A 25,741-nucleotide genomic window follows, 5' to 3' on the forward strand; every position below is an offset into this window, starting at 1 on the left:
TAGTGCAGTTTTTAAAGTGTATGCGCAAATAAATTACAGTCAATGTCACAGATATTTGGGATGCGGAAACGTTATACAGGAGAGTACCACAGGTAATGGCACTGCTGTCACCAGCGGCTAAGAAAAAATGGTAATGTAACTGTCTGCAGCAGACTCCGTCTAGATGTCACAGATATTTTTTGTATGCGCACATGTTAAACAGGAGATGTAGCGCAGATAATGTCCCTGTTCGCAGCGTCTACAGAAAAAGTACAGTGGACGTCACATATTTTTAGTATGCGCACACGTTAAACAGGAGATGTAGTGCAGATAATGTCGCTGTCCACAGCGTCTACGGAAAAAGTACACTAGATGTCACGGCGCAGGCACGTGATGTCACTGTGAGTGCCGCCCGCGCAGGCAGTGCGTGGGCGGCACTCACAGTGACATCACGTGCCTGCGCCGCCTAGTGGGAGGAGCAGGCGCGCCGCTCGCATTGCCTGTTAGTTGCTACCGAGCGAGTGCTGATTTAAAGTTGAAGTTACTGCAGGACCAGGTCAGAGGATACCAATTACAGTTTAGAAGAAATGTACACTCCTGTGAGCGGTCAAAATGAATGGGGGCACTTTTTAGTTGGGGGGGGCACAGCGTGATGTAGGGGGGGGGGGGGCTGTGGCCCCCTCTGTCCCACCCTTGGTGACACCACTGGGGAAATAGCAGTCGTCTCGGGAGGCGCGGGGACGTGACGTTGCGGTGGGATTCGTCGGATTCGAATTTCATAAATTACGCTGGGATTCGAGTCCACAAATCCCACAAATCCATCAAGATTGGAGGGATTTGTGGATTCGACGGATTCGTCATCCCACCTCTAGTTATGCACATGAGATGGAATAATGTAAGTCAACCGTGCATACTAAATGGTAAAACACTGGATAACACTGACATAATGATGATGATGTATAGTCTTACACGCAGTGTACACGCAGTCTTACCCTTAGGGCCTCGATGCACTTAGCTGGCTGAAGAAGAAGGCATGACACTTTACCATGGGCCGCAAAGGCCTAGAGAATAAGGCACCTATTCCAGAGACCATTTTCCTAGCACTTATCAAATAGAGAATCAAGAAAAAGGGAGGGAAGGTAGAGGGATCTCAAGGTTCAAGGGGTTCGGGCGAGATATAGAGAATGTGAAGAGAACAAAATTAAAAAACCTGAGTAAAAAGTATCTTTAACCACCTCAGCCCCCCTAGCTTAAACACCCTTAATGACCAGACCACTTTTTACAATTCTGCATTACACTACTTTCACCGTTTATTGCTCGGTCATGCAACTTACCACCCAAATGAATTTTACCTCCTTTTCTTCTCACTAATAGAGCTTTCATTTGGTAGTATTTCATTGCTGCTGACATTTTTACATGTTTTGTTATTAATCGAAATTTAACGACATTTTTGCAAAAAAATGACATTTTTCACTTTCAGTTGTAATTTTTTTTTTTTTAAAACAACATCTATATATAAATTTTTCTCTAAATTTATTGTTCTACATGTCTTTGATAAAATAAAAATGTTTGGGTAAAAAAAAAAAAATGGTTTGGGTAAAAGTTATATGCTTTTTGAAGCAGCTCTGACTTTCTGAGCACCTGTCATGTTTCCTGAGGTTCTACAATGCCCAGACAGTAGAAAACCCCCACAAATAACCCCATTTCGGAAAGTAGACAACCTAAGGTATTCGCTGATGGGCATAGTGAGTTCATAGAACTTTTTATTTTTTGCCACAAGTTAGCGGAAAATGATGAATTTTTTCTTTTTTCTTCTTACAAAGTCTCATATTCCACTAACTCGTGATAAAAAATAAAAACTTCCATTAACTCACTATGCCTATCATGAAATACCTTGGGGTGTCTTCTTTCCAAAATGGGGCCACTTGTGGGGTAGTTATACTGCCCTGGCATTTTAGGGGCCCTAATGTGTGGGAAGTAGTTTGAAATCTAAATGTGTAAAAAATGCCCTGTGAAATCCTAAAGGTGCTCTTTGGAATGTGGGCCCCTTTGCCCACCTAGGCTGCAAAAAAGTGTCACACATGTGGTATCGCCGTACTCAGGAGAAGTAGGGCACTGTGTTTTGGGGTGTCATTTTACATATACCCATGCTGGGTGAGATAAATATCTTGGTTAAATGCCAACTTTGTATACAAAAATGGGAAAAGTTGTGTTTTTTTTTTCTCACAAAGTCTCCCTTTCCACTAACTTGGGACAAAAATTTCAATCTTTCATGGACTCAATATGCCCCTCAGCGAATACCTTGGGGTGTCTTCTTTCCAAAATGTCATTTGTGGGGTGTTTGTACTGCCCTGCCAATATATATATGCATCATTACATGCCACAAACTGGCAAGTATTAATGCTTAGAATTACAATGCACATATCGTCTGTATTTATTTTTGAAAAATTTTAAGATTTCAGACACCCCCATTGGAAGGGGCATACTACCTCAATGTCAGCAAAATAAATTGACAGGATCCCCCTATGTATCTCAATCTATGTGTCTTTCAATTTATTTATTGGAGTGTGGTTAATATTCCCGAAATGCTCAGAATTATATCTCCCTCCTCTCATCACCACATAGTCAAGTGAGCAACTACACTGGCTCAAATATATGACATAAATAGAGATGAGCGAATCGAAGCTGATGAAGTGGAATTCGATCCAAATTTCCAGAAAAATCTGATTCGCAACTAATGTTAATTTCCTTGCACTTCGTGGTAACTAATCAAAATTTTCCTAAAATGGCGGCTACACGTGTGAGGACTAATGACATGGGGCAAGGAATTCTGGGAAGGTGGGATCACCCAGATTTACATGCCTGCATGCAGCCAATCAGCAGCCAGCCCTGTGATGTCACAGCCCTATAAATACGACATCCATTTTAGATTCTGCCATTTTCCAGCGTTCAGAGTGCAGGGACAGACGTGTGAAGGTGCTAGGGACAGCAATTGGTAAAACCTCATTGTGGGGGAAAACAATGACAGAAAAAACTATTTATAAGTGCAGGGAAAGGATAGGGAGGAATCATTTCACAGCATCTTAGTGCAGGGAGAGACATCAGAAGGTGCTAAGGCCATTGATAGGAAAGTGATTTACAAGTGCATGGAAAGATTAGACAGCTCTGTCATTCCAGATATTTGTGATTGGGCTGCAAGTGCTATGTTGAAAAGCCTTTAGTGGCTTATATCTTAGTATCAATACTACAAGAAAAATATATACGCATTTCACTTCTGCAGTTATTTCTGGTAAAGGCGTATAGGGGGATATTTCATAAAAAAAAAAAAAAAGATACACACTGCACTGTTGCAGTTATTTCTGGTGAAAGGGTATAGGGGTGTATTTCAGTACTACAAGAAAAATATGTATGCACTTCACTCTAAGGGTCCATTCACACGTCCGTTTTTTCTTTCCTGATCTGTTCCCTTTTTTTGTGGAACAGATCAGGACCAGATCTGGACCCATTCATTTTCAATGGGTCCTGGAAAAAAATCGGACAGTACAATGTGTGCTGTCCGTTTCCGTTGTTCCGTTCCGCATGTCCGTTTAAATATAAAACATGTCCTATTCTTTTCCGCAAAATTCGGATCCTGGTACAATACAAAGTCAATGGATCCACAAAAAACTGAAGACATTCAGATGTCATTCCGTATGTCATCCGTTTTATGCGGAATCCGTTCCAGGAAACACATAACAAATGTTTTTTTGTTTTTTTTTTTTCAATTTTTTTTCAAAGAAATTCAAACAACTTTATTTGATTATTGAAATTTATACATGTTTCCGTTTTTTGCGGATCCGCAAAAAACAGATGACATACGGATGACATACGGAAACATTTTCAGGAACAACGGATCCGCAAAAAAACGGACCGAAAATCGGGATATAGGAAAATACTGACGTGTGAATGTAGCCTAAGTTTTTTCTGGTCAAAGCATATAGGGTTGTATTCCAGTACAACAAGAAAACTATATTCTCAGTGCATTTCTGCAGTTAATTCTGGTGAAAGCATATAGTGGCCTATTTCAATCCAATTATTTGTCATTATGTATATTATATATTATTTACATCATATATATATATTTTTTTTTTTTTTTTTTTTTAAAGAAACCTTTTACCTGTCAAACAATGGCTTCTCCATGTTTCTAAGGAAGCTAATGTCGCTGTTGAAAGACTGGAGAAAACTAAAAGAACCACAGTGGAAATTATCCTGTTTGATGCAATAAAATGACTCAGAGTCTTTTATGGATCCATATTCACATACTTCTTTTGCCGAGTCTAGCTTGAACCCACATTCACTTTTAACAGACTGGTTTCTGTACACAAATGTTCCTACGAAGTGTACAAGATCATAGTCGTTGTCCCTGGCTCTCCATAGAGCTGAAACCGCCTCACTAGAATGGTAAAGTATCAAAGAAATATAGACTTTTCCTTCCCAAAATAAAGTAAAGTGGACGTGATATGTTCCATTGTTAAAGTCTTCAACCACTCCCGACGCTCCGGCATTCAGTTTGGAGTTAAATATTCTAGGTTTTATGAAGTCACCGCCATACGTCTTTCTATTACCCAAGTAATCAAACATATCAATTTGGATAATTAACTTGTCTCCAGTGCAGTACTTCTTTCTTGGGTTCATAATAGTGGCCTTGCTCATCTTAGCACTTGATGCAAAATTTGTATGGTTCAGGGTCACCGTATGGATCATTTGAGATACCTTGTTGAGGATAAGAAGCTCATCTTCGAATAGGGTAATTCTTCTTTTGGACTTTACATCTGGTTTTGAGGTCAATTCAGATAAACACACTTTTGTAGGTGATACCTAAAAAATGTAAAATTACAGTATAATACTTTTTAGCATATTATGATTATATAGTGCCTTGTGAAAGTTTTTGTTATTGGAAACAGGAAAAAAATATTTGTGGTGTTCTATATAAAAAAAAAAAATTCCGCCAAGGTTTGGGGTGTTCACTGTGCGCTAAAAATGCCATGACGTCCTTATTCTGAGGCTTAATACAAATATAGCAATACCAAACTTGTATAGTTGTTTTTTTTTACTACTTAAAAAAAAAAACATTTGAAAAAATATATATTTTCTTTGCGTTGCTATTTTCTGTTAGCCATCTTTTTTTATATTTCTTGCTAATTATTTGTGGGGCAAACTGTGTTTGTTGTATGTATTGCTTTTTGATCACTGTTATAAAACATTTTTTGGGGGGGATCAGGTGACTAAAAATTGTGTGTAGTTTTCATTTTTTTCCGTTATGGTGTTCACTGCACAGGAATTTTTTTAAAATATTTTATTAGTTCAGCCATTTTTGGACGTGGCAATGTTTATTGTTTTATTGTTAATATATTTTTATATGTAAAATTGGGAAAGTGGGGACAATTTAAACTTTTTAATTTTATAGTAATAACTTTTAACTCCCTTAGGAAGCTAGAACCTGGTAACTTTTGATCCCTTGTCCTATTCACCCTTATAGGTATCTATTAGGGTGAATGGGATTCAGATGCAGTAACTGCTGAGTTGCGCTTTGTGCACAGCTTAGCAGAGAGCTTCAAAAGTGTCCAGGCCACCATGGTAACTGACCAGAGTCCCCCGATTTCACTGCGGGGGCTCCGATCGGAAGGCAGAGGGAGCCGTATTCCTCTACCTAACTCCACAGATGTTGCGATCGGTGTTGATCGCAGCATCTCATAGGTCAGGGGTCAGCAACCTTCAGCACTCCAGCTGTTGTGAAACTACAATTTCCAGCATGCTCATTCATTTCTATAAGGCCCCTTTCACATGCGCGAATATTCCGCGCGGGTGCAATGCGTGAAGTGAACGCATTGCAGCCGCACTGAATCCTGACCCATTCATTTCTATGGGGCTGTGCACACGAGCAGTGATTTTCACGCATCACTTGTGCTTGCGTGAAAATCGCAGCATGTTCCTCTTTGTGCGTTTTTCACGAAACGCAGGCCCTATAGAAATAATTGGGGTTGCGTTAAAATCGCAAGCATCCGCAAGCAAGTGCGGATGCGGTGCGATTTTCACGCACGGTTGCTAGGAGACTATTGGGATGGAGACCCGATCATTATTATTTTCCCTTATAACTTGGTTATAAGGGGAAAAAATAGCATTCTGAATACAGAATGCATAGTACAATAGCGCTGGAGGGGTTCTCGTCTGTCTCCTTTGCTGAACAGGACCTGTGGTGACGTCACTCCGGTCATCACATGATCCATCACATGATCTTTTACCATGGTGATGGATCATGTGATGACCGGAGTGACGTCACCACAGGTCCTGTTCCTACAATGAATGCTCACCACAGGTCCTGTTCAGCAAAGGAGACAGACGAGAAGCCGGGCTGCGCGATCCACTGAACTAAGGTAAGTTAAATTATTTTTTAATTTTTTTTAACCCCTCCAGCGCTATTGTACTATGCATTCTGTATTCAGAATGCTATTATTTTCCCTTATAACCATGTTATAAGGGAAAATAATATAATCTACAGAACACCGATCCCAAGCCCGAACTTCTGTGAAGAAGTTCGGGTTTGGGTACCAAACACGCGCTATTTTTCTCACGCGAGTGCAAAACGCATTACAATGTTTTGCACTCGCGCGTAAAAATGACGCGTATTCCCGCAACGCACCCGCACATTTTCCCACAACGCCCATCTGAAAGAGGCCTTAGAGTTCTAAGAAGAGCAGAGCAAGTATTCATGCTGGGAGTTGTAGTTTCACAACACCTGGAGTTCCAGAGGTTGCCTACCCCTGTGATAGGATAAATGACAGGGTTTAGCGTGATGGCCATTCATCGTCATTGCAGCTGGGTACCTGCTGTATGATACAGTCTGCAACAGCCATGTATTTAGCGGGCTCACCCCAGCAGCCCGCTCCATACATACCCTCAACCACTGTGATGTACCGGTATGTCACGGCGGTTGAAGGGGTTAAAAGATAAAAAATATTTATGCCATACAGCAAATGGAATAACAGAAAAAAATCTAAATGCCCAATTTGCCATTTTTACGTCACTTCACCTCCCCAAAAAGTTTTTTTTTTAAAAGTTATCAAAAAGTCATTCATAATCCAAAATGGTATCAATAAAAAGTACGGATTGCCTCGAAAAAAATAATCCCTTACATAGCTCCATAGATATACATGTAAAACTAAAAAAGTTATGGAGGTCAGAATATGGTGATGGAAAAAATGAATTTCCAAACCCCATAAAACTGGCTGAATTGATTTTTTTTCCAGCTTCCCATTGCATCATATGTAAAATAAGATGGTGCCATTAGAAACTACAACTTGTACTGCAAAAAACAAACTCTCATATGCCTATGTAAATGGGGAAATAAAAAGTAATGGCTCAGTGAAGGCAGGACCTGAAAAACAAAAGTGGAAAATGGAAAATAGCCATGCCCTCAAAAGATTAAAAACTGAAAAGCTGGGGGTACATATGTGTTCACCCTTTTGCTATGAAACCGCTAAATAAGGTCAGGTTGAGCCAATCCAATGTAGAAGTCAATGAGTTGAAAAAGTGCAGTACCCCAGTCACAGGGGGTATAAGCAAAAGTGTGGTTTTGTAATGTTATTTAATGTTGGACTATACACCAGCATGTGAGGTATGGTATGCATCAGGAATAGGACTAACCACCCCATTTCTCCCATCATCAAGGCCGGCCTTTGGGGTGTGCGGGCTGTGCGGCCGCACAGGGCGCCATAGCAACAGGGGCGCCGGGCGGCCGACAGCTCGCAGTGTAATATGCGGCAGGCGAGGCGGCACTTGTGTTCTCCCTCAGGGCGGGCCCCCAGCCCCCTCCCCTGTTTGACCTGATTCCCCCTCCCCTGTGTCAGTTGTGGATCCGGGGGGGGGGGGGCAACGGGGCACAGGGAGATGAGCGCTTCCATTGTGGAAGCGCTCATCTCCAGTCATCTGTATCGCCGTCCTCAGGACAGCGATACAGATGCCTGCCTGTGCTGCGGTAGGGAAGGGAGAGGCGTGTCCCTCTCCCTTCCTCTGATAGGCTGCCGGCCTAGTGCCTGCAGCCTATCAGAGGCCGGCGCGGGCGGCGCGATGACGTCATCGCGCCGCCTGAGCCATACAGCGTGGGACACAGGCCAGAAGAGGCCTGCATCGCACCACTGACATGGAGGTAAGTATGTGTTTTTTTTTTTATTTTTATTATGTACAATACTTTTACTGGCGGGGGCTGTTATTACTGGCAAAGGGGGGGCTGTTTGTTATTACTGGCAAAGGGGGGGCTGTTATTACTGGCGGGGGCTGTTATTACTGGCAAAGGGGGGCTGTTATTACTGGCAAAGGGGGGGCTGTTATTACTGGCAAAGGGGGGGCTGTTATTACTGGCACAGAGGGGCTGTTATTACTGACACAGAGGGGCTCTTATTACTGGGGGCTGTTATTATTGGCACAGAGGGGCTGTTATTACTGGGGGCTGTTCTTACTGACACAGAGGGGCTCTTATTACTGGGGGCTGTTATTACTGGCACAGAGGGGCTCTTATTACTGGGGGCTGTTATTACTGGCACAGAGGGGCTGTTATTACTGGGGGCTGTTATTACTGGCACAGAGGGGCTCTTATTACTGGGGGCTGTTATTACTGGCACAGGGGGGCTCTTATTACTGGGGGCTGCTATTACTGGCATAGGGGGCTATTATTACTGGCACGGGGGGGCTGTTAATACTGGCACATGATTGGGGGCACTATAGGGGCATCGACTAAGGCCACAAAGAAGGGGTATTTTATATGGGCTCTCTGTACAGTACAATTTTATATTGGGACACATGGTGGGTACTATGGGGAAGGGGGGAGAGCAGTACTATGGGGTCATCTACGGGGTGCACTAAGAAGGGGTATTTTATACTTGCAAATTATGGGGGACACTGAGGGCATCTACTGGAGCATTTTATACTGGTACATTATGGGGGGCACTAGGAGGAAGGAGGGTGTGGAGCACTATGGGGTCATTTACTAGGGGCACTATATAGGGGTATTTTATACTGGCACATTATGGGGGCACTATGAGGACATTAGCTCAAATGGGGGCATTACAAGGGGGTATTTTTTGCACTGTCACATTATAAGGAAAATTATTACTACTGGGGGGGGCATTATGGTGGGCTTTATTACTCCCCCATGGTATGACCCCCTAGTAGCAGCACCAGCCTTTCCCTGCTCTGCTATCCCTCTGCCCCTTCTCCAAATACTTATTATGAAATCTTTCTCATTAGGATAAAACACCTCATCAGCTCCACCGAGCCCCCGGCCAAAGTGTTGAAGTGGCGTCCGAGATCCCCAAGGGCCAAGCCAAGTAACTGTAAGTTTTCACGTGAAATATGTTTGTTATACACATATAGCATACACTGTGCCACACAATATTTTTTTTTTTGAGGGGGGGGGGGGCGCCACAAGGTTAGCTCGCATAGGGCGCCTGAACACCTAAGGCCGGCCCTGCCCATCATGGTAGGAGTGGGCTGGTCCTACTTCCTGTCAGGAGAAGGGAGTGTTGGCTTAGACTGTGAGGAGTGCAGAAGCACATCCTATTGTTCCTGCTCCAAGGGCCCACAGAAGCAACTCATCTGTGAAACCACTACTCCAAAGAGACTTAAAAGACCAAACTCCAGATATTCTACAAAGGTACAGAGTTACAGTCAGCAGACTTACCAGCAATTATAGCTATCCAGACTTTACTACATGTGAGTAGTGTTGGGCTCGAATATTATTCGCGAATATCGGAATAGCGAATATTATTCGCGAATATCGGCACGTCGAGAATTCGAGAATATTTAGAATATACTGATATACAGTTGCAAGAAAAAGTATGTGAACCCTTTGGAATGATATGGATTTCTGCACAAATTGGTCATAAAATGTGATCTGATATTCATCTAAGTTACAACAATAGACAATCACAGTCTGCTTAAACTAATAACACACAAATAATTAAATGTTACCATGTTTTTATTGAACACACAATGAAAACATTCACAGTGTAGGTGGAAAAAGTATGTGAACCCCTAGACTGATAACATCTCCAAGAGCTAATTGGAGTGAGGTGTCAGCAAACTGGAGTCCAATCAATGAGATGAGATTGGAGGTGTTGGTTACAGCTGCCCTGCCCTATAAAAAATCCACACCAGTTCTGCTTTTCACAAGAAGCATTGCCTGATGTGAATGATGCCTCGCACAAAAGAGCTCTCAGAAGACCTACGATTAAGAATTGTTGACTTCCATAAAGCTGGAAAGGGTTATAAAAGTATCTCCAAAAGCCTTGCTGTTCACCAGTCCACGGTAAGACAAATTGTCTATAAATGGAGAAAGCTCAGCACTGCTGCTACTCTCCCTAGGAGTGGCTGTCCTGTAAAGAGGACTGCAAGAGCACAGCGTAGACTGCTCAATGAGGTGAAGAAGAATCCTAGAGTGTCAGCTAAAGACTTACAAAAGTCTCTGGCATATGCTAACATCCCTGTTTGTGAATCTACGATACGCAAAACACTAAACAAGAATGGATTTCATGGGAGGATACCACAGAGGAAGCCACTGCTGTCCAAAAAAAACATTGCTGCACATTTACAGTTTACACAAGAGCACCTGGATGTTCCACAGCAGTACTGGCAAAACATCTGTGGACAAATGAAACCAAAGTTGAGTTGTTTGGAAGAAACACACAACACTATGTGTGGAAAAAAAGAGGCACAGCACATCAAAACCTCATCCCAACTGTGAAGTATGGTGGTGGGGGCATCATGGTTTGGGGCTGCTTTGCTGCGCCAGGGCCTGGACGGATTGCTATCATTGAAGAAAAAATGAATTCCCAAGTTTATCAAGACATTTTGCAGGAGAACTTAAGGTCATTTGTCAACCAGCTGAAGCTCAACAGAAGATGGATGTTGCAACAGGACAACGACCCAAAGCATAGAAGTAAATCAACAACAGAATGGCTTAAACAGAAGAAAATACACCTTCTGGAGAGGCCCAGTCAGAGTCCTGACCTCAACCAGATTGAGATGCTGTGGCATTACCTCAAGAAAGCGATTCACACCAGACATCCCAAGAATATTGCTGAACTGAAACAGTTCTGTAAAGAGGAATGGTCAAGAATTACTCCTGACTAGGGATGAGCGAACCCGTAATGTAGAGTTCGGGTTCGTACCGAATTTTGGGGTGTCCGTGACACGGACCCGAACATTTTCGTAAAAGTCTGGGTTCGGGTTCGGTGTTCGTCGCTTTCTTGGCGCTTTTTGAAAGGCTGCAAAGCAGCCAATCAACAAGCGTCATACTACTTGCCCCAAGAGGCCGTCACAGCCATGCCTACTATTGGCATGTCTGTGATTGGCCAGTGCAGCATGTGACCCAGCCTCTATTTAAGCTGGAGTCACGTAGCGCCGCACGTCACTCTGCTCTGATCAGTGTAGGGAGAGGTTGCAGCTGCGACGTTAGGGCGAGATTAGGCAGTGATTAACTCCTCCAAAAGACTTCATTCAGTGATCGATCTGCAGCTGTGGATGATTGAACTGCTGCTATTCAATTGCTCACTGTTTTTAGGCTGCCCAGAGCGTTTTTCATTTACTTTTTTCTGGGGTGATTGGCGGCCATTTTGTGTCTTGTGGTGCGCCAGCACAAGCTGCCACCAAGTACATTTTACCCTCAATAGTGTGGTTATTTTTTGGCTATATCCTACATCAGGGTGAAGCTGTCACACCAAGTGCATTTAACCATCAATAGTGTGGTTATTTTTTGGCCATATACTACATCAGGGGCAAGCTGTCACCAAGTGCATTTAACCCTCAATAGTGTGGTTGTTTTTTGGCTATATCCTACATCAGGGTGAAGCAGTCACACAAAGTGGATTTAACCATCAATAGTGTGGTTATTTTTTGGCCATATACTACATCAGGGGCAAGCTGTCACCAAGTGCATTTAACCCTCAATAGTGTGGTTGTTTTTTGGCTATATCCTACATCAGGGTGAAGCTGTCACACCAAGTGCATTTAACCATCAATAGTGTGGTTATTTTTTGGCCATATACTACATCAGGAGCAAGCTGAGCCTGTCACCAAGTGCATTTAACCCTCAATAGTGTGGTTGTTTTTTGGCTATATCCTACATCAGGGTGAAGCTGTCACACCAAGTGCATTTAACCATCAATAGTGTGGTTATTTTTTGGCCATATACTACATCAGGGGCAAGCTGTCACCAAGTGCATTTAACCCTCAATAGTGTGGTTGTTTTTTGGCTATATCCTACATCAGGGTGAAGCTGTCACACCAAGTGCATTTAACCATCAATAGTGTGGTTATTTTTGGGCCATATACTACATCAGGGGCAAGCTGAGCCTGTCACCAAGTGCATTTAACCCTCAATAGTGTGGTTGTTTTTTGGCTATATCCTACATCAGGGTGAAGTTGTCACACCAAGTGCATTTAATCATCAATAGTGTGGTTATTTTTTGGCCATATACTACATCAGGGGCAAGCTGAGCCTGTCACCAAGTGCATTTAACCCTCAATAGTGTGGTTGTTTTTTGGCTATATCCTACATCAGGGTGAAGCTGTCACACCAAGTGCATTTAACCATCAATAGTGTGGTTATTTTTTGGCTATATCCTACATCAGGGTCAAGCTGTCACACCAAGTGCATTTAACCATCAATAGTGTGGTTATTTTTTGGCCATATCCCAGTCAAAATCTGTCTGTAAAGGTATACCTGTCACCCAGCGCCTAAATAATATGCCTCAAATTTATAGTCAGCTAAATCTGTGGTTATTGCTGTAGCTGGGCAAGTTATTTAGTGTCCGTCAAAGCACAGTTTTTGTTCTGGATTGAAATACAATTCCCAATTTAGCAATTCTCTAAATTAGTGGTTTCTGCTGTATCAGGCCTACTTTAAATTTATCCCTAAAAGGGTATATAAGATTCAAGGTGCAGATAGGGTCATTCTCAATAACTTCACACACACGCTACTGTGCATATCCCAGTCTAATTCTGTCCGTAAAAGTATACCTGTTACCCAGCGCCTAAATAATAGGCCTCAAATTTATATTCATCCAAATCTGTCATTATTGCTGTAGCTGGTCAAGTTATTTAGTGTCCGTCAAAGCACAGTTTTTGTTCTGGGTTGAAATACAATTCCCAATTTTGCAATTTCCTAATTTAGTGGTTTCTGCTGTATCAGACCTACTTTAAATCTATCCCTAAAAGGGTATATCAGAATCAAGGTGCTGATAGGGTCATTCTCAATAACTTGACACACACGCTACTGTGCATATCCCAGTCTAATTCTGTCTGTAAAGGTATACCTGTCACCCAGCGCCTAAATAATATGCCTCAAATTTATAGTCAGCTAAATCTGTGGTTATTGCTGTAACTGGGCAAGTTATTTAGTGTCCGTCAAAGCACAGTTTTTGTTCTGGATTGAAATACAATTCCCAATTTAGCAATTCTCTAAATTAGTGGTTTCTGCTGTATCAGGCCTACTTTAAATTTATCCCTAAAAGGGTATATAAGATTCAAGGTGCAGATAGGGTCATTCTCAATAACTTCACACACACGCTACTGTGCATATCCCAGTCTAATTCTGTCCGTAAAAGTATACCTGTTACCCAGCGCCTAAATAATAGGCCTCAAATTTATATTCATCCAAATCTGTCATTATTGCTGTAGCTGGTCAAGTTATTTAGTGTCCGTCAAAGCACAGTTTTTGTTCTGGGTTGAAATACAATTCCCAATTTTGCAATTTCCTAATTTAGTGGTTTCTGCTGTATCAGACCTACTTTAAATCTATCCCTAAAAGGGTATATAAGATTCAAGGTGCAGATAGGGTCATTCTCAATAACTTCACACACACGCTACTGTGCATATCCCAGTCTAATTCTGTCTGTAAACGTATACCTGTTACCCAGCGCCTAAATAATAGGCCTCAAATTTATAGTCAGCTAAATCTGTGGTTATTGCTGTAGCTGGGAAAGTTATTTAGTGTCCGTCAAAGCACAGTTTTTGTTCTGGGTTGAAATACAATTCCCGATTTAGCAATTCTCTAAATTTGTGTTTTCTGCTGTATCAGGCCTACTTTAAATTTATCCCTAAAAGGTTATATTAGATTCAAGGTGCAGATAGGGTCATTCTTAATAACTTCACACACATGCTACTGTGCATATCCCAGTCTAATTCTGTCTGTAAACGTATACCTGTCACCCAGCGCCTAAATAATAGGCCTCAAATTTATAGTCAGCTAAATCTGTGGTTACTGCTGTGCCTGTATTAGTGTAATACGGTACCTAAATAGATAGCCAGATAGTGTTAGGTGTCTGTAAAAAGAGGCCTGAATTTGAATTCAATACATTGGGCCAAATAATTTTTTTTTTTGTGGTGAACGATAACAATGAGGAAAACATCTAGTAAAGGACGCGGATGCGGACATGGTCGTGGTGGTGTTAGTGGACCCTCTGGTGCTGGGAGAGGACATGGCCGTTCTGCCGCAGACACACGTCCTAGTGTACCAACTACCTCAGGTCCCAGTAGCCGCCATAATTTACAGCGACATTTGGTGGGGCCCAATGCCGTTCTAAGGATTTTAAGGCCTGAGCAGGTACAGGCATTAGTCAATTGGGTGGCCGACAGTGGATCCAGCACGTTCACATTATCTCCCACCCAGTCTTCTGCAGAAAGCGCACAGATGGCGCCTGAAAACCAAGCCCATCAGTCTGTCACATCACCCCCATGCATACCAGGGAAACTGTCTGAGCCTCAAGTTATGCAGTAGTCTCTTATGCTGTTTGAAGACTCCGCTGGCAGGGTTTCCCCAGCGGTGGAAGACATAGAATGCACTGACGCACAACCACTTATGTTTCCTGATGATGAGGACATGGGAATACCACCTCAGCACGTCTCTGATGATGACGAAACACAGGTGCCAACTGCTGCGTCTTTCTGCTCAAGACTGGGTGGAAGACGATGCAGGGGACGATGAGGTCCTAGACCCCACATGGAATGAAGATCGTGCCACTGACTTTCACAGTTCGGAGGAAGAGGCAGTGGTGAGACCGAGCCAACAGAGTAGCAAAAGAGGGAGCAGTGGGCAAAAGCAGAACACCCGCCGCCAAGAGACTCCGCCTGCTACTGACCGCCGCCATCTGGGACCGAGCACCCCAAAGGCAGCTTCAAGGAGTTCCCTGGCATGGCACTTCTTCAAACAATGTGCTGACGACAAGACCCGAGTGGTTTGCACGCTGTGCCATCAGAGCCTGAAGCGAGACATTAACGTTCTGAACCTTAGCACAACCTGCATGACCAGGCACCTGCATGCAAAGCATGAACTGCAGTGGAGTAAACACCTTAAAAACAAGGAAGTCACTCAGGCTCCCCCTGCTACCTCTTCTGCTGCTGCCGCCTCGGCCTCTTCTGCTGCTGCCGCCTCGGCCTCTTCTGCTGCTGCCGCCTCGGCCTCTTCCTCCGCCTCTGGAGGAACGTTGGCACCTGCCGCCCAGCAAACAGGGGATGTACCACCAACACCACCACCTTCGTCACCAAGCATCTCAACCATGTCACACGCCAGCGTTCAGCTCTCAATCTCACAAACATTTGAGAGAAAGCGTAAATTCCCACCTAGCCACCCTCGATCCCTGGCCCTGCATGCCAGCATTTCTAAACTACTGGCCTATAAAATGCTGTCATTCAGGCTGGTGGACACACACAGCTTCAAACAGCTCATGTCGCTTGCTGTCCCACAGTATGTTGTTCCCAGCCGGCACTACTTCTCCAAGAGAGCCGTGCCTTCCCTGCACAACCTAGTATCCGATAAAATCAAGTGTGCACTGCGCAACGCCATCTGTGGCGAGGTCCACCTAAGCACAGATACGTGGACCAGTAAGCACGGCCAGGGACGCTATATCTCCCTAACTGCACACTGGGTAAATGTAGTGGCAGCTGGGCCCCAGGCGGAGAGCTGTTTGGCGCACGTCCTTCCGCCGCCAAGGATCGCAGGGCAACATTCTTTGCCTCCTGTTGACACCTCCTCCTACTCAGCTTCCTCCTCCTCTTCTTCCACCTGCTTATCCAGTCAGCCACACACCTTCACCACCAACTTCAGCACAGCCCGGGGTAAACGTCAGCAGGCCATTCTGAAACTCATATGTTTGGGGGACAGGCCCCACACCGCACAGGAGTTGTGGCGGGGTATAGAACAACAGACCGACGAGTGGTTGCTGCCGGTGAGCCTCAAGCCCGGCCTGGTGGTGTGCGATAATGGGCGAAATCTCATTGCAGCTCTGGCACTAGCCGGTTTGACGCACATCCCTTGCTTGGCGCATGTGCTGAATTTGGTGTTGCAGAAGTTTATTCACAACTACCCCGACATGTCAGAGCTGCTGCATAAAGTGCGGGCCGTCTGTTCGCGCTTCCGGCGTTCACATCCTGCCGCTCCTCGCCTGTCTGCGCTACAGCGTAACTTCGGCCTTCCCGCTCACCGCCTCATATGCGACGTGCCCACCAGGTGGAACTCCACCTTGCACATGCTGGACAGACTGTGCGAGCAGCAGCAGGCTATAGTGGAGTTTCAGCTGCAGCACGCACGGGTCAGTCGCACTGCGGAACAGCACCACTTCACCACCAATGACTGGGCCTCCATGCGAGACCTGTGTGCCCTGTTGCGCTGTTTCGAGTACTCCACCAAAATGGCCAGTAGCGACGACGCCGTTATCAGCGTTACAATACCACTTCTATGTCTCCTTGAGAAAACACATAGGGCGATGATGGAAGAGGAGGTGGCCCAGGAGGAGGAAGAGGGGTCATTTTTAGCACTTTCAGGCCACTCTCCTCGAAGTGACTCAGAGGGAGGTTTTTTGCAACAGCAGAGGCCAGGTACAAATGTGGCCAGCCAGGGCCCACTACTGGAGGACGAGGAGGACAAGGATGAGGAGGAGGTGGAGGAGGATGAGGATGAAGCATGGTCACAGCGGGGTGGCACCCAACGCAGCTCGGGCCCATCACTGGTGCGTGGCTGGGGGGAAACGCAGGACGATGACGATACGCCTCCCACAGAGGACAGCTTGTCCTTACCCGTGGGCAGCCTGGCACACATGAGCGACTACATGCTGCAGTGCCTGCGCAACGACAGCAGAGTTGCCCACATTTTAACGTGTGCGGACTACTGGGTTGCCACCCTGCTGGATCCATGCTACAAAGACAATGTGCCCACCTTACTTCCTGCACTGGAGCGTGATAGGAAGATGAGCGAGTACAAGCGCACGTTGGTAGACACGCTACTGAGAGCATTCCCAAATGTCACAGGGGAACAAGTGGAAGCCCAAGGCCAAGGCAGAGGAGGAGCAAGAGGTCGCCAAGGCAGCTGTGTCACGGCCAGCTCCTCTGAGGGCAGGGTTAGCATGGCAGAGATGTGGAAAAGTTTTGTCAACACGCCACAGCTAACTGCACCACCACCTGATACGCAACGTGTTAGCAGGAGGCAACATTTCACTAACATGGTGGAACAGTACGTGTGCACACCCCTCCACGTACTGACTCATGGTTTGGCCCCATTCAACTTCTGGGTCTCTAAATTGTCCACGTGGCCAGAGCTAGCCTTTTATGCCTTGGAGGTGCTGGCCTGCCCGGCGGCCAGCGTTTTGTCTGAACGTGTATTCAGCACGGCAGGGGGCGTCATTACAGACAAACGCAGCCGCCTGTCTACAGCCAATGTGGACAAGCTGACGTTCATAAAAATGAACCAGGCATGGATCCCACAGGACCTGTCCATCCCTTGTGCAGATTAGACATTAACTACCTCCCCTTAACCATATATTATTGTACTCCAGGGCACTTCCTCATTCAATCCTATTTTTATTTTCATTTTACCATTATATTGCGAGGCAACCCAAAGTTGAATGAACCTCTCCTCTGTCTGGGTGCCGGGGCCTAAATATATGATAATGGACTGTTCCAATGTTGGGTGACGTGAAGCATGATTCTCTGCTATGACATGCAGACTGATTCTCTGCTGACATAAAGCCAGATTCTCTGTTACGGGACCTCTCTCCTCTGTCTGGGTGCCTGGGCCTAAATATTTGACAATGGACTGTTACAGTGGTGGGTGACGTGAAGCCTGATTCTCTGCTATGACATGCAGACTGATTCTCTGCTGACATGAAGCCAGATTCTCTGTTACGGGACCTCTCTCCTCTGCCTGGGTCTAAATATATGACAATGGACTGTTACAGTGGTGGCTGACGTGAAGCCTGATTCTCTGCTATGACATGCAGACTGATTCTCTACTGAAATGAAGCCAGATTCTCTGTTACGGGACCTCTCTCCTCTGCCTGGGTGCCTGTGCCTAAATATATGACAATGGACTGTTACAGTGGTGGGTGACGTGAAGCCAGATTCTCTGCTATGGGACCTCTCTCCAATTGATATTGGTTAATTTTTATTTATTTTATTTTTATTTTTATTCATTTCCCTATCCACATTTGTTTGCAGGGGATTTACCTACATGTTGCTGCCTTTTGCAGCCCTCTAGCTCTTTCCTGGGCTGTTTTACAGCCTTTTTAGTGCCGAAAAGTTCGGGTCCCCATTGACTTCAATGGGGTTCGGGTTCGGGACGAAGTTCGGGTCGGGTTTGGATCCCGAACCCGAACATTTCCGGGAAGTTTGGCCGAACTTCTCGAACCCGAACATCCAGGTGTTCGCTCAACTCTTCTCCTGACCATTGTGCACGTCTGATCTGCAACTACAGGAAATGTTTGGTTGAAGTTATTGCTGCCAAAGGAGGTTCAACCAGTTATTAAATCCAATTCTTCATATACTTTTTCCACCTGCACTGTGAATGTTTACATGGTGTGTTCAATAAAAACATGGTAATATTTAATTATTTGTGTGTTATTAGTTTAAGCAGACTGTGATTGTCTATTGTTGTGACTTAGATGAAGATCGGATCACATTTTATGACCAATTTGTGCAGAAATCCATATCATTCCAAAGGGTTCACATACTTTTTCTTGCAACTGTATATTCGCAATTTCGAATATTCAAGATCTTTTTTTTTTTCAACATTAACCTCCCTTCTTGCTTGTGGGCCAATGAGAAGGCTGCAATGTCTTTGTCTGAGCAACATCCCAAGCAACCAATAGGAAAGTTGCCTACCCCTTACTATATAAAAATCTCCCCAGCAGCCCTTGTATGCAGTATTTTGCAGATCTGAGAGAGACAGCAGTGTTATTGTTGTGCTCTCTGCTTTCCTTTGCCATTACATTAAATAGTTAGTTAGTCAGCTTATATATATAATACAGATAGTTAGTGAGAGATAGTCAGTGTAGGTTAGATAGTGATATAGTGAGCGCCACACAGGTCTGATTTTCCTTTTGCGCTACCCTAGCAGGTATTTATGGCCATAATGTATTGTTTGATATGAGTGTCATTACTTTATGGCATTCTTTCTTGTGGATTGTGTTAAATACATGAGTGCCTTTTGTACCTTAATGTATTGGTAGCATCCCCCCTTTCCTTCCTGTGGGATTGGTTTATGTATAATGGAGTCTGGAAAATAAATAAATTATCCTCCTATTGGGAATAGTATTCCTACCCTTTGTTACCTGTGTTTGAGCTATGGTCTGCAGCGTCAACTGCATTACTGCTTCATATATCTTTTTATATTTGTAATTATTGTTTATAATGGTGTAATTCAATAAAATATGATTTTATATTGCATGTGTGTTTTTCATTTTTTGGTGATAATACATACATAGTGCTGTGATGTCAGAAGTTCACAACAATACTTAGTGCACCAATCACTAATAAGTAGTCAGACCTGTTAAAATGTGAAGTTGCACGTATTGCGCGAAAATATTTGCATCATTGGTGCCGATTTTGCAATCGCGAATATACTGTAGCACTCCATTTGCATATAAAGCTATTGCTATTGTAATGCTCTGCCATGCCAACCATTTTCTCCAGTTTCAGGAAACATCTAGCCGCTTGAAAAATGTAGCTATAGTGACCCACACCAGTATTTCGAGTGCAGTACCCGAATATTACATTGCCGATTTTTCGCGATCAAAAAAAATATCTAGAATTCGCAAATATACAACAAATATTCTACCAAATATTTGCGAAATATCGCGAATTTGAGTATTGCCCCTGCCGCTTATCCTTACATGTGAGGGAATACAACTCAGAGACCCATCACCTTAGCCCACATCTAGGCCAAGCCAACAAAAAAAAACTGCATTACACAGTGAACACCTGCATCCACAAGTGCCAGCTTACAGCTGTTAGCCAAAAGTTCAACAGAGAGACATCAGCAAGATAGCATACCAGAGGCGCCATTATCTGCCCATTTGCCAACAACCATACCTCGTCATCTGGGAAGAGAAAATGCACTGTGTAGAAACTACTGCTGAATGTATTGCAACTTCTGTTTTTCTGTTTTTAGTAAAGAGAGACTTTTATTGTTCTACCTCTGGCCTGATTCCTGATACCACCTTTCTACTGCATCAATCCCCAGGAAACAATGGCCTGAGGGAATACACAGTGACATGTCATCTCATCAGGCCCACCATCACTCCCATCCTCTGCACTGGACTCTCTGTGGCTCGCTGCATAAGTTCCACTTGTGTGTAATCAAAGTGTCACATGACCTGTGACATGATGTGGGTATAGATCCACCAATTCTGGTAGGCCACCGAGTATGGAACACTACTAAGCAAGCAACATAAAGGCCAAGGAGCTCTCCAAACAGAGAGACAAAGTTGTGGAGACATAGATAATGAATGTGTTATAAAAAATATCCCAAATTTTGAACATCCCACACAGCACCATCAAATCAAAATTGGAATGACTAAAGCACAACTACAAACCTGACAAGAGAAGGCCATCCAGGAAAACCACCATAAACTGGACATTCCACACACTTTATAGAAGATTTGCCAAATAAAAAGCCAAAGCTTAAAATAAGACACATTTGGACTTCACCAAACCACATGTGGTTGTGCAGTACCCCAGTACATGGGGTATCTGCAAATATTTAGCAATGTATGTTTTTTATGTACCCCCAGTATGGCCTGGTATAATTGGCTTGGACATGGTTAATCAATCTGTTCCACAACCCATTAGGAGGGGCAGGAGTGATCTGGTCTTACTTTCTGACTAGAGAGAGAATCTAAACTAATGTGTTAAGAAGATGGAAGCAAATCTTTGTGCTCTTTTTCCTTAGGCCTCTGAATCCAGAGATGAAATGATCTCTGTGAAAGTTACTGCTTCGGCTACAGCAAGAAAGAGAGAAATAAAGAACTCAGAATCTGCATGGCCAAGCATTGCGGTCAACAAGGTAACATGTGACTACAGCTAACCAGACTTTGCTGCTTGTGAGGGATTACAGTTAAGACACCCGTCACACTTAGCAATGTCCTGCCCAAACATGATTGTAAAAACTGTATCCCTCAGTGAACATTACAGCCATAATTTCCAGATTACAGTTACGAGCCAGAGATTCTAGACAGAGAGAAAGAGACACAGAGAGAGACTTTATCAAGATAGAATATCAAAAGGGAGTAGCTGCTTTTGGAAGGCACTGTAGATGTTATATAGAGTGTCCATATTATGCATAGAATACATAGGCTTTATTATATCTGGTATAGCAATTTTGATAATTCATCATCTTCTGCATTAATCATTAGTGATGAGCGGCATAGGCAATATTCGTTTTCACATAATATTTGCAATAAATTTAGCGAATTCTAGAATTCGAGATCTCCAGTCATTATTTTCGCGATTGCACAAATCGGCACTAATGATGCGCAAATTTTTTGCACAATACATGCAACTTCCCCTTTTTTTTTAGGTCTGAGTAGATATTACTGATTGGTGCACTAATTATTGTTGTGACATCACAGCACAATGTCTGTAGCATGTATGTATGAACAGCAGAGAAACAGTAATTCCTATCATACTACCTAACACCCTGCACTGAAATCAGCTACACTATATCACTATCTAACCTACACTGACTATCTCCCACTAACTATCTGTATTATATATATGAGCTGACTAACTATCTAATGTAATTGGATAAGAAATAGGATCCATATAAAAAAGCACAGCAATGACACTGCTCTCTCTCTCTCTCAGAACTGCAAAAAACAGCAGAAAATGGCTGCTGGGGAGGTTCTTATATAGTAAGGGATAGGCAACTTTCCTATTGGTTGCTAGGGATGTCGCTAAGCTCTGACAAAGATATTGCAGCCTTCTCATTGGCCCACAAGCAAGAAAAGAGGTTGCTGATGAAAAAAAACCTCTAGAATATTTGCAATTCCGAATATATAGCACTATATTCTACATCTTGAAGTGCCGATATTCGCGATAAAAATTTGCGAATAGAATATTTGCGATCAACACTATTAATCACCATTCCACACATGTTCAGACACATTTACACACAGATTATATTTCTAATTCAAAAGTCTGGGGCAACACTTATAATGGAATATATAATTAGAACTGTCATACTAGTAGTGTTAAACTGGGCTAAAAAATAATTTTGCTGCCTTTGTATTTAATCTATACACCTTGGTCAAGTGTCTTATTGGTGTCCAATGGCACCCAGGACCCGAAGAAGCGTCTGCCAGTCTCTCTAGTTGCATGTCTGGAAATTTGTAAATATGTGACTCTGATTTAAAGACGGGTTAGATTATACTTTATAATATTATATTGAGGTGACCTACCTATGTCTACATGGGATGTAAAGTAAACCACTTTACTAGAAGTATTAATAAAGACATACTCTGCTAGCGCTATAAAAGTCCTTTTAACCCCTTGGGGACCCATGACGTACAGGTATGGCATGGTTCCCGAGTCCTTAAGGACCCATGATGGCATGGAAGGCAGCGCGATGCATTTCTGAGGCATCGCGCTGCCTTCTGGTGAAGAGCCTGTGAGATCCAGCCCCCTGGATCTCACAGGCCGGAAGCTGTATGAGTAATACACACAGTATTACTCATACAGCCAATGCATTCCTATACAGAAGTATTGGAATGCATTGTAAAGGATTAGACCCCCAAAAGTTCAAGTCCCAAAGTGGGACAAAAAATAAAGTGAAAAAAAAAGTTGAAAAAGTAAAATTTCCCCCCGCAAAATTAAAACTTTCAAGTAAAAATAAACAAAAACGTAATTTCCCCCAAATAAAGTAAAAAAAATTGGTAAAAAATAGGGGGGGGGGAAGTATACATATCAGGTATTGCCGTGTCCGTATCAACCGGCTCTATAAACATATCACATGACCTAACCCCTCAGATGAACACCGTAAAAAATAAAAACTGTGCTAAATAAACAATTTTTTGTCACCTTACATCACAAAAAGTGTAATAGCAAGCGATCAAAAAGTCACACGCACCCCCAAAATACTGCCAATAAAACCGTCATCTCATCTCGCAAAAATAATACCCTATCCAAGGTAATCGCCCAAAAACTGAAAAAATATGTCTTTCAGACTATGGAAACACTAAAACATGATTTTTTTTGCTTCAAAAAAGAAATCATTGTGTAAAACGTACATAAATAAAAAAAAAGTATACATATTAGGTATCGCCGCATCCGTGACAACCTGGTCTATGAAAATATCACATGATCTAACCTGTCAGATGAATGTTATAAATAACAAAAAATTAATACGGTGACAAAACAGCTATTTCTTGTTATCTTACCTCACAAAAAGTGTAATATAGAGCAACCAAAAATCATATGTACCCTAAACTAGTACCAACAATACTGCCACCCTATCCCGTAGTTTCTAAAATGGGGCCACTGTTTTGGAGTTTCTACTCTAGGGGTGCATCAGGGGGGCTTCAAATGGGACATGGTGTAAAAAAAAACAGTCCAGCAAAATCTGCCTTCCAAAATCCGTATGGCATTCCTTTCCTTCTGCGCCCTGCCGTGTGCCCGTACAGTAGTTTACGACCACATATGGGGTGTTTCTGTAAACTACAGAATCAGGGCCATAAATATTGTGTTGGTTTGGCTGTTAACCCTTGCTTTATAACTAGAAAAAATAAAATAAAATGGAAAATCTGCCAAAAAAGTGACATTTTGAAATTGTATCTCTATTTTCCATTAATTCTTGTGGAACACCTAAAGGGTTAACAAAGTTTGTAAAATCAGTTTTGAATGCGTTGAGGGGTGTAGTTTATAGAATGGGGTAATTTTTGTGTGGTTTCTATTATGTAAGCCTCGCAAAGTGACTTTAGACCTGAACTGGTCCCTAAAAATTGTGTTTTTGAAAATTTCTGAAAAATTTCAAGATTTGCTTCTATAATTCTAAGCCTTGTAACATTCCCAAAAAATAAAATATCATTCCCAAAATAATCCAAACATGAAGTAGACATATGGGGAATGTAAAGTAATAACTATTTTTGCAGGTATTACTATGCATTATAGAAGTAGAGAAATTGAAACTTGGAAATTTGCAATTATTTACAAATTTTTGGTAATTTTTGTAATTTTTTATGAATAAAAATGATATTTTTTTTACTTAATTTTACAAGTTTCATGAAGTACAATTTGTGACGAAAAAACAACCTCAGAACCTCCGTTCCCCCGTTATGTCCTCCGGTATCTTCGCTCACTTGGTTATAGTAGGCGGAGACTTAGGGGACTTGGTTATAGTAGAAGGAGTCTGCCCTTGTTCTGCTGGGCGTCTCCACCTCCTAGGCTGTAGCGCTGGCCAATCGCAGCGCAGAGCTCACAGCCTGGGAGTTTTTTTTGTCCCCGAACATACCGGAGGACATAAGTGCAGTGAGATCCCTGGGTGCCGCTGTATATGTCATGATACTTAGTTCACAATGTTTTTCCAGGTGAAAGGTCCTCTTTAAGGTGAAATAGGGCCGAGTCCTTAAGGGGTTAAGGACTGGTATAGGTGTGCTCGATAGGTGGGATATACCGAGGAGTGTGATATACTTATAATATACTTTCTAACATAGAAAGTATATTATAGTGCATTTGTATTGTGCAGCAGTTGTGTGCGGTTCTGCTGCAATACCGCAGCTATATAGAGAGACAAACGCTGTTGCACCCAAAAAAACTCATTGAGGGCTGTGATTTACCTGTTGCCCCAAATAAACAGGGTGGTGTGATATAACTGTTGTGGCAAAAAAATTGATTGAGGGGTGTGAAACACCTCCTTCTACAAAATAATTATTAACCTATGACGTACCGGTATGGCATGTTGTCCCGGTACTTAAGGACACATGACGTATCGGTACGTCATGTGTATTTTCGATCGCCGCCTGGTGGGCGGTGATCGGAACAAGGTGCCTGCTCAAATCATTGAGCAGGCACCTTGGGTCAATGCGCGGGGGGTCCCATGACTCCCCCGTGTCGGCGATCACCGCAAACCGCAGGTCAATTCAGACCTGCGGTTTGCGGCTTTTTATGGTGCGGCGGCCGTGCCATCGGGTTCCTGTGGAGCTGTAGGGGGACCCAATGGCATGGAAGGCAGCGCGATGCCTTCCTGAGGCATCGGCGCCGCCTTCTTGTGATGAGCCTGTGAGATCCAGCCCCCTGGATCTCACAGGCCAGAAGCTGTATGAGTAATACACACTGTATTACTCATACAACCAGTGCATTCCAATACAGAAGTATTGTAATGCATTGTAAAGGATTAGACCCCCAAAAGTTGAAGTCCCAAAGTGGGACAAAAAATAAAGTTAAAAAAAAAGTTTTCCCCCCAAAA

Source organism: Bufo gargarizans, chromosome 6 (genome assembly GCF_014858855.1).
Source record: "Bufo gargarizans isolate SCDJY-AF-19 chromosome 6, ASM1485885v1, whole genome shotgun sequence".
In the NCBI taxonomy this organism is placed as follows: domain Eukaryota; kingdom Metazoa; phylum Chordata; class Amphibia; order Anura; family Bufonidae; genus Bufo; species Bufo gargarizans.